We start from the raw sequence: 9,946 nt of genomic DNA on the forward strand, positions 1-9,946 counted from the left end.
CTGTTCTTTCGAGAGCAGTTACTATCTTCATATCTATGGTTAAACGTTACCCAGCCATTGACCTTCGTCTGTGCGAATGCGCACAGGTTGCCGGAACTCTTACGGGAATCGTCACCTTAGTGTGAGCCAGTAATGAGTGGATGGACAAATACCTATTAAGTACATTACGTATGCGGATTGTGGACGGTTGGGGATGTGAGTCTCACGGGAAGCGTGCGAGGGATAAATTCCTGCAGTCGTGCTGTTCATGTGTGCCCTCGATGGCTCAGATGGATTGAGCGTCTGCCTTGTAAGCAGGAGATTCTGGGTTCGAGTCCCAGTAGGGGCACACTTTTCAGCTGTCCCCATCGAAGTATATCAACAACACCTGTCGGCAGCTGAGGGTTTCAATTAATTATCAGTTGTGAAGGTGATTCGATGAACCCTTTGCCAGGCACTTAAATGTGTTTTGCAGGGTATCCATATAGATGTAGATGATAACTCGTCCCGTGTCGCACGTGCTCAAAATGATTCATACTGCAGAATGCATGCAAACATACTCACCGAAAATACGGACGAATATCAAGTGCTGGCTGCCGAGTGCTGCATATCCAGCTTTGACAGATCGGCTTTTCCTGCCAAGAAGAACAGCAAGTTGCTGTCTAGGAACAATCAGAGGTAGAGGAAGGGTTGATAAATACTCCTTGACTTGCAGACTAAACGTAAATAACGAAAATACATTTTTGGTAAAAATTGGTCAAAACATAATCGGTTGCCCTCCGTATTGGATTAGCTGTTTTGAATATTGAAAATCTGACTTCAGATTCGTTTTCAGCGACATTAAAAATATATATGTAACACTCAGTTCATGCAAATCGAAGTAATAATATAACTACATGTTTTCCCTGAACTTTGAACACATTTTTTTCGGGTAACTATTTTCTCAGAACGGCATGCAGCATAAATTAAAAGTGGTTCGTTCTCTTAACATCTACCTCTGACCCCTAATAGTAAACACTTTTCTTAGGAACTTATAGCTATAATATGACATTTGTTAATATTAACTAATTTTTGTGTAGGCATAAGGAGTGAAACAAACCCTCAAAAATCGAACTCAAAGTTCGAATTAGCACTGTATCGTTAAATTTAAGGTTGTTTCATTGCGGTTAGGTATACGCTCCCATAAATTTTATGTTTTATCGACTGATGTTATCCATTTTCAATTTCAGAGGAATAATGTAGTATCAACTGATGTTACCCATTTTTGAATTCAGGTAACATATGAGGTGCCACACTGCACGCGCTCTGCGTACTCCAGTCTCGCAGGCCCTTGATCAAATCATAATTACGGGCGCCATTTTTTATTGAAAATCTAAAATTAAGCTCATAGTATTATCACTCGTAATTCCCAAACAGATCTTTCGAATGTATTTTCATTGTCTCAAAAAGAATTTCAAATGTACCCTTTTTTGCTCATTTGTATGAGAACCTGGCCGTAACGCCGGAATATAGTCACGAGATTTTTTTTCAGAGACGCTGTACGTTCGCGAGAAGACTTTCGTTCTGCGCGTGTCGAAGGACATTCCTCAGATATTACTGTGTGTGTGCTACTCAGTCGTGCCATTTAAGTGTACATCTTTGCATAGTTTTCCTTTCACGATGTAAACAGTGTTCCGCTCAGTTGCTAACTGGCCAGTGAGTGGTTCCGAAGGTATCGGATGTGCGGTGGCAGAAGCAGACACTGAAGGAGCTAGCTGCTGGGACGCCAGCGAACAATTTATGCCAAGTAAGACGAAGAGGACTATTCTAAAATTACGAGCCGTCTCAAAAGTGTTTACCATTGGTAAATCTTGCTGTTGAGTCTGACAAAACTGGCAGTTTTGCCTAGAGATACATTAGAGAGAGCTACAGGAAATCCCCCCACCCCCCTCAATGAATTTTTGGTTGTGATGACAGGCCGATTGGTAGTGCAGCCCGAGATCTAAGTTAGGTTGGAAGGTGGTAATTTGATTGAGAGTTGTTTACGCCAACGATTATGAATGCCGACTAAACGTTGTGCGAGCAGATTGCCCTGTAGCGTAGCCTAGCGTTTCCGTCCGCGCCACATTTAACACACTTTCTCTAACTGTGTACAAAAGTCTCACAACAGCCACGATAACTACGTTTCTGGTGGGGGGAGGGTAGAGTCCACTATGTAACTTTCACTGCAAATTTTAGTAACCGCATAAACTAACCGAAATAGAAGCGTAATTTTAACTATATTTCCTTTTGTGGGAAAATAATGGTTCTCCTCTTTCGGCAGCAACTGTAATATGTAGGCGACTTATTAGTTTTTTTTAACTCTGAATCATGATCTCAATAGACGCAGTGCTTTTTTTACGTTACTTGATTTGTGGTCTATAGTAAACAATGCAACGAATTGGTAAATTCTTTGAAGTTTGACGTGTGTTACATAGACGACGTCTGCAATGTTCGTAAGGCCAAGTTTGCATATATTCGGTGTCTGTTTTTTTCGCCATGTACTGTATAATTAAAGGGAGGAGGATTATGTTCAAGGAGCAGTGCATTAGCAGTCTATGGAGAAATTGAGGCTCGGGCAGTTCGTGCTATTCTGTTGACCACTGTGTAATTCGGACACAGTGATCATTGCCTCTCCCTCGTAACCAGGGGACTCGGGTGCTAATCCTGGTCTGGCACAAATTTTCAACTGTGCCCATTGACTAAAGTCTGTGCCCATTGTCAGCTAATGTCATTGTTTCGGTGTTAAATTGTATTTTGTTCACGATACGTAGTTTGGCTTTTTCATGGATAACAGCTTTTAAAAGCGTACAGGTTATATTGATATTTGCTCGTCGTTAGTCCAAGGCAACTATAGCGATTTATAAACACAGTTGTAGTTCGTATTAAGCCTACATACGTAATTGTGTCCTGTGTTTCTTTACCAAGAACTACTTCGTAAGTAATTCCCCTGTAGTGGTATTTTGTTTTAGTATTTTGTTTAAATATTTATAGACTGCAGGCTTGGATGAAATATGAAACACATGTCCGAAGTTCCTGTTGATACTGCAGATACTGTTTCATCCGTACTAGGGGCCAAAACATTTCATCTAATACAGAAGGACACAATTTGTCTCGAGATTTAGCAATTTTTCGTAATAGAGGCCTTGCTTCGATATATTTTTCTCTAATTCTTGTTTGGATTTAATCTTAAAACACACTAACTCTTCCACCACTTATTCGATATGTGGTTTTATCCATTTCGTAGCCTAGAGTTCCTAAACGGTCGATAATATTAATGATTTCCTTTCTCAATTATATTTTCTGTAAATCTCCTGTTTATGGTTATTGCTAACATGTTTCACGTTCTCACTTTTATTATTTTTATTTTTCTAGTTTTGTGCCTTGTAGCCAAATTTTCTTTGAATCTGGTTTCTAATTCTGAAATAGTAACGAAGGTCAAGAGAAGATTGCGGTCTATTTGAGGAGAGTGGCTTGGAGATATTTTATAACAGACGTATACAGGTCATGGGGATCCTTACCTATATACATTTACTTCGAGTGTGATGTAGCCCATTCTCTTGTCATGATCTCGGCTGTATCGTAGCACATTGTCTCGGTTATGTTGGAGATTTCTGTTGAGAGTTGCCGAAGTCAACGAAAGTGATTACAAAGTAAAGACTGTGCTAACAGAACGATCTGTAGCGTAGTCCAACACGTTCTTTCTGTCCTTTTAAAGCCTCTTTTAATTAAAAATAACTAAAGCTGCAAGATACAATCACAAAAACTGTATTACGTAATAGAGTAATCCCAGACTATTGTTGTGTAAGTTGTGTGCGTACACTATTTTTTTTGTCAGTGAATATACATTTTTTTACTCATTTGCTGGGTTTCAATTTTCCCCGTTTTCTGGCAAAAAACCTTTTCCTGTGAAGGGCCCATTAGCTTGTCGGTTATATTTGTGACTTTCTCGACGGTCAGTAATTTCCTGATAGTCCATCCACCGGCGTCATTGTTAACATCGGATATAGATTTTAGTATTAGGAAGGCTAATATGAAGCTAATGCAAAAGTAGGTCTAATAATTAATAAAAATAGGAATGCGGGTAAGCTACTACAAACAGCATAGTGAACGCATTGTTGTGGCCAAGATAGCCACGAATCCCACGCCTACCAAAGTCGTAAAAGTAGTCTGCAGATGATGAAGAAATTGATGAAATGTGTGATGAGATAAAAGAAATCATTCGGATAGTGATGGGAGATGAAAATTTAATATTAATGGGTGACTGGAATTCGACAGTAGGAAATGGAAGAAAAGGAAACGTAGTAGGTGAATATGGAATGGGGGTAAAAAATGAAAGAGGAAGCCGCCTGGTAGGTTTTTGCCCAGAGCATAACTTAATCATAGCTAACACTTGGTTCAAAAATCATGAAAGAAGATTGTATACGTGGAAGAGACCTGGAGATACTGCAATATTTCATATATATTATATAATGGTAAGACAGAGATTTAGGAACCAGATTTTAAATTGTAAGACATTTCCAGGGGCAAATGTGGACTCTGATCACAATATATTGATTATGAACTGTAGATTAAACTGAAGAAACTGGAAAAAGGTGGGAATTTAAGGAGATGGGACCTGAAAGAACTGACAGAATCAGAAGTTGTAGAGTGTTTCAGGCAGATCATTAGGGAACGATCTACGGGAATGGGGGAAAGTAATACAGTGTGATGAGGGATCTGAGTGGTGTACTGTCAAGGGGGAGGGGGTTCCTCAGGGATCAGTGTTGGGGCCGCTCCAGTTCCTTATTTATATAAATGATATGCCCTCAAGTATTACGGGTAACTCTAAAATATTTCTGTTTGCTGATGACACTAGCTTGGTAGTAAAGGATGTTGGGTGCAACATTGACTCCGTTTCAAGTAGTGCAGTACATGACCTCAGTCCATGGCTTGTAGAAAATAAACTAACGTTAAATCACAGTAAGCTTCAGTTTTTACATTTTCTAACACACAATTCAACAAAACCTGACGTTTTAATTTCACAGCATGGGCATATGATTGGTGAAACTGAACGGTTCACATTCCTAGGTGTTCAAATAAATAGTAAGATGTCGTGGAAAGCCCACGTTCAGGATCTTGTTCAAAGACTTAATACTGCCATTTTCACTATTGGAACGGTACCGAAAGTGAGTGATACTTCGCCAAGTAAATTAGTCTACTTTGCTTATTTCCATTCACTTATGTCGTATGGTATTATGTTTTTGGGTAACTCTTCCCATTCTAGAACGATATTTTTGGCTCAGAAACTGGAGGTTCGGGCAAAAAGTGGTGTGAGTTCACGAACCTCTTGTCGACTTCGGTTCAGGGAGTCTGGGTATTTTGACATTGGCCTCTCAATATGTATATTCCTTATTGTCGTTTCTTGTTACCAATATTAGTTTATTTCCAACAATAAGCAGCTTTCACTCGGTTAATACTCGGCAGAAATCAAACCTCCATTTGGATCGGACTTCCTTAACTCATGTGCAAAAATGTGTGCAGTATACTGCTGCATCAATTTTCAATAAGCTGCCACTCGAATTCAAAACTCTTAGCAGTAATCCGCGCGCTTTCAAATCGAAACTGGAGTGTTTCCTCATGGGTCACTCCTTTTATTCTGTCGAGGAGTTAATTGAAAAATTAAGCTGATTCTCATTGTACTGCTGATAGCGTTTGCTTAAACTTATGGACTGATTTTCTCTCAGGTTCATGAACATGTATTTCTATCTGTTATTACTTTTTTGTTGTAAGTTCATGTGTCGCCCTAACCGCCGGATGCTTCACGTCTGCTGTGCAGCGAGCTACCTTAATTTAAGTATTAACTCTATTTTTCTTACTTGTCACTTCTTCTTCCGTGTGTTTTTGCTTTTAGGAAGCTTTAATTGTCGAGTGCTAGTAATAGTGTTACATAGATTTCGTGTTTGTTTTGAATACAGTCAGAGAGAGTCCTTGTAGTCAGCCATAGTGCCAGTAGTGCTAGTGTTTGTTTTGAATACAGTCCAGAGACAGGTAGTGCTATTTTCATTGTTTTCCACAAGAAGTGGTTAGCAATCACAGTTTAGACAGTAATCAATCGCCTTTAGTGAATTAGCAGTCTACTTAAAAGTTGATTAAGTCTCTTCGGTAAATTGATTCCTTAGGATGGATAGGATGTGTGACTGCTGTGTACGGACGCTGGCCACTCTTCGCGAACAGCTGAGCGTGTTGATGGCCGCGGTCAGCCGTCTTCAGGCTGCTGCCTCGGAGTGTAGCGGCAGTGGGGAGTCTGGTGCGTCGCATGGTGCACCCCAGGTATTAGATGCTTCACCCACTGTCCCTGCTGTCGAGAGATCTTCGCGGGTACCGGGCGCGGTTGGGCCACCCTCTCCCCAAGGGGAGTGGCGGGTTCAGTGGCGTTCGCGGCGCACGAGGCGGAGGGTCAATGTGGAGGCTGGCCGTGTGGCATCGCCCGCTCTGCCTGTGAATGGACATGTGGCTGCTCCTTCAGCAAGGTCCGAGCAGGCACACGGGGGGAGGGGTTTATTAGTTACTGGGAGCTCCAACGTTAGGCTAGTGATGGAGCCCCTTAGGGAAATGTTATAGTTCTGGGAGGAGATTTTAATTTTGCTGGATATAGACTGGGAGACTCAAACGTTCATAACGGGTGGCAGGGACAAAGAATCCATTGAAATATTTTTAAGTGCTTTATCTGAAAACTACCTTGAGCAGTTCAACAGAGAACCGACTCGTGGCGATAATATATTAGACCTTCTGGTGACAAACAGACCCGAACTATTTGAATCAGTTAATGCAGAACAGGGAATCAGCGATCATAAAGCGGTTACTGCATCGACGATTTCAGCCGTAAATAGAAATATTAAAAAGGTAATAAGATTTTTCTGTTTAGCAAAAGTGACAAAAAGCAGATTACAGAGTACCTGACGGCTCAACACAAAAGTTTTGTCTCAAGTGCAGATAGTGTTGAGGGTCAGTGGACAAAGTTCAAAACCATCGAACAATATGCGTTAGATGAGTATGTGCCAAGGAAGATCGTAAGAAATGGAAAAGAGCCACCGTGGTACAACAACCGAGTTAGAAAACTGCTGCGGAAGCAAAGGGAACTTCACAGCAAACATAAACATAGCCAAAGCCTTGCAGACAAACAAAAATTACGCGAAGCGAAATGTAGTGTGAGGAGGGCTATGCGAGAGGCTTTCAATGAATTCGAAAGTAAAGTTCTATGTACTGACTTGGCAGAAAATCGTAAGAAATTTTGGTCCTATGTCAAAGCGGTAGGTGGATCAAAACAAAATGTCCAGACACTCTGTGACCAAAATGGTACTGAAACAGAGGATGACAGACTAAAGGCCGAAATACTAAATGTCTTCTTCCAAAGCTGTTTCACAGAGGAAGACTGCACTGTGCTTCCTTCTCTTGAAGTCGCACAGTTGACAAAATGGTAGATATCGAAATAGACGACAGAGGGATAGAGAAACAATTAAAATCGCTCAAAAGAGGAAAGGCCTCTGGTCCTGATGGGATACCCGTTTGATTTTACACAGAATACGCGAAGGAACTTGCCCCCTTCTTGCAGCGGTGTACCGTAGGTCTCTAGAAGAGCGAAGCGTTCCAAAGGATTGGAAAAGGGCACAGGTCATCCCCGTTTTCAAGAAGGGACGTCGAACGGATGTGCAGAACTATAGACCTATATCTCTAACGTCGATCAGTTGTAGAATTTTGGAACACGTATTATGTTCGAGTATAATGCCTTTTCTGGAGACTAGAAATCTACTCTGTAGGAATCAGCATGGGTTTCGAAAAAGACGGCCGTGTGAAACCCAGCTCGCGCTATTCGTCCACGAGACTCAGAGGGCCTTAGACACGGGTTCACAAGTAGATGCCGTGTTTCTTGACTTCCGCAAGGCGTTTGACACAGTTCCCCACAGTCGTTTAATGAACAAAGTAAGAGCATACGGACTATCAGATCAGTTGTGTGCTTGGATCGAGGAGTTCCTAGATAACAGAACGCAGCATGTCATTCTCAATGGAGAGAAGTCTTCCGAAGTAAGAGTGATTTCAGGTGTGCCGCAGGGGAGTGTCATAGGACCGTTGCTATTCACAATATTCATAAATGACCTGGTGGATGACATCGGAAAGTCCCTGAGGCTTTTTGCAGATGATGCTGTGGTGTATCGAGAGGTTGCAACAATGGAAAATTGTACTGATATGCAGGAGGATCTGCAGCGAACAGACGCATGGTGCACGGAATGGCAATTGAATCTCAATGTAGACAAGTGTAATGTGATGCGAATGTATAGAAAGATAGGTCCCTTATCATTTAGCTACAAAATAGCAGGTCAGCAACTGGAAGCAGTTAATTCCATAAATTATCTGGGAGTACGCATTAGGAGTGATTTAAAATGGAATGTTCATATAAAGTTGATCGTCGGTAAAGCAGATGCCAGACTGAGATTGATTGGAAGAATCCTAAGGAAATGCAATCCGACAACAAAGGAAGTAGGTTACAGTACGCTTGTTCGCCCACTGCTTGAATACTGCTCAGCAGTGTGGGATCCACACCAGATAGGTTTGATAGAAGAGATAGAGAAGATCCAACGGAGAGCAGCGCGCTTCGTTGCAGGATCATTTAGTAATCGCGAAAGCGTTACGGAGATGATAGATAACCTACAGTGGAAGACTCTGCAGGAGAGACGCTCCGTAGCTTTGCATGGGCTTTTGTTGAAGTTTCGAGAACATACCTTCACCGAAGAGTCAAACAGTGTATTGCTCCCTCCTACTTATATTTCGCGAAGAGACCACGAGGATAAAATCAGAGAGATTAGAGCCCACACAGAAGCATACCGAGAATCCTTCTTTCCACGTACAATACGAGACTGGAATAGAAGGGAGAACGGATAGAGGTACTCAGGGTACCCTCCGCCACACACCGTTAGGCGGCTTGCGGAGTACGGATGTAGATGTAGATACTGACACGTTCCATGACCTTGAAGATTTGCTCCTCAATTTGGGCCTACGGAACTTGACATGCGCAGAGAAGGAGGGTAACAGAAGATATATTGAATTTAATTTATGAAAGGAGAAAATACAAAAATGCAGTAAATTAAGCCGGCAAAAAGAAATACTAATGTCTCAAAATGAGATCGACAGGAAGTGCAAAATGGCTAAGCAGGGATATCTAGAGGACAAACGTAAGGATGTAGAGGCGCATATCACTAGGGGTAAGATAGATACTGCCTACAGGAAAATTAAAGAGACCTTTAGAGAAACGAGATTCACTTGTATGCATATCTAGAGCTCAGATGGAAACCCTGTTATCAGCAAAGAAGGGAATGCAGAAAGGTGGAAGGTGTATATAGAGGATCTATACAAGGGCAGTGTACTTCAGGACAATATAATGGAAATGGAAGAGGATGTAGATGAAGATGAAATGGGAGATGACATACTGCGTGAAGAGTTTGACAGAGCACTGAAAGACCTTAATCGAAACAAGATCCCGGGAGTAGGCAACATTCCATTAGAACTACTGACAGCCTTGGGAGACCCAACTCTGACAGAACGTTACCGTCTGATGAGCAAGATGCATGAGACAGCCGAAATACCGTCAGACTTCAAGAAGAATGAAATAATTCCAATTTCAAAGAAAGCAGGTGTTGACAGATGTGAAAATTAGCGAACTATCAGTTTAATAAGTCACAGCTGCAAAATACTAACACAAATTCTTTACAGACGAATGGAAAAAATGGTAGAAGCCGACCTCAGGGAAGACCAGTTAGGATTCCGTAGAAATACTGGATCATGTGAGGCAATACTGACCCTACGACTTACCTTATTAAGTAGATTAAGGAAAGGCAAACCTACGTTTCTAACATTTGTAGACTTAGAGAAATCTTTTGACAATGTTGACTGGAATACTCTCTTTCAAATTCTG

General features: G+C 41.5%; 1 non-coding gene across 1 annotated transcript; it reads left to right on the top strand.

The window, feature by feature from the left end:
- The first annotated feature begins 253 nt into the window (after positions 1-253).
- Positions 254-328, top strand: Trnat-ugu (transfer RNA threonine (anticodon UGU)). Its single transcript has one exon. It is a non-coding gene; the product is annotated as a tRNA-Thr (tRNA).
- Positions 329-9,946: the final 9,618 nt, after the last annotated feature.

Source organism: Schistocerca gregaria, unplaced genomic scaffold, assembly GCF_023897955.1.
Source record: "Schistocerca gregaria isolate iqSchGreg1 unplaced genomic scaffold, iqSchGreg1.2 ptg000335l, whole genome shotgun sequence".
NCBI classification, from domain to species: domain Eukaryota; kingdom Metazoa; phylum Arthropoda; class Insecta; order Orthoptera; family Acrididae; genus Schistocerca; species Schistocerca gregaria.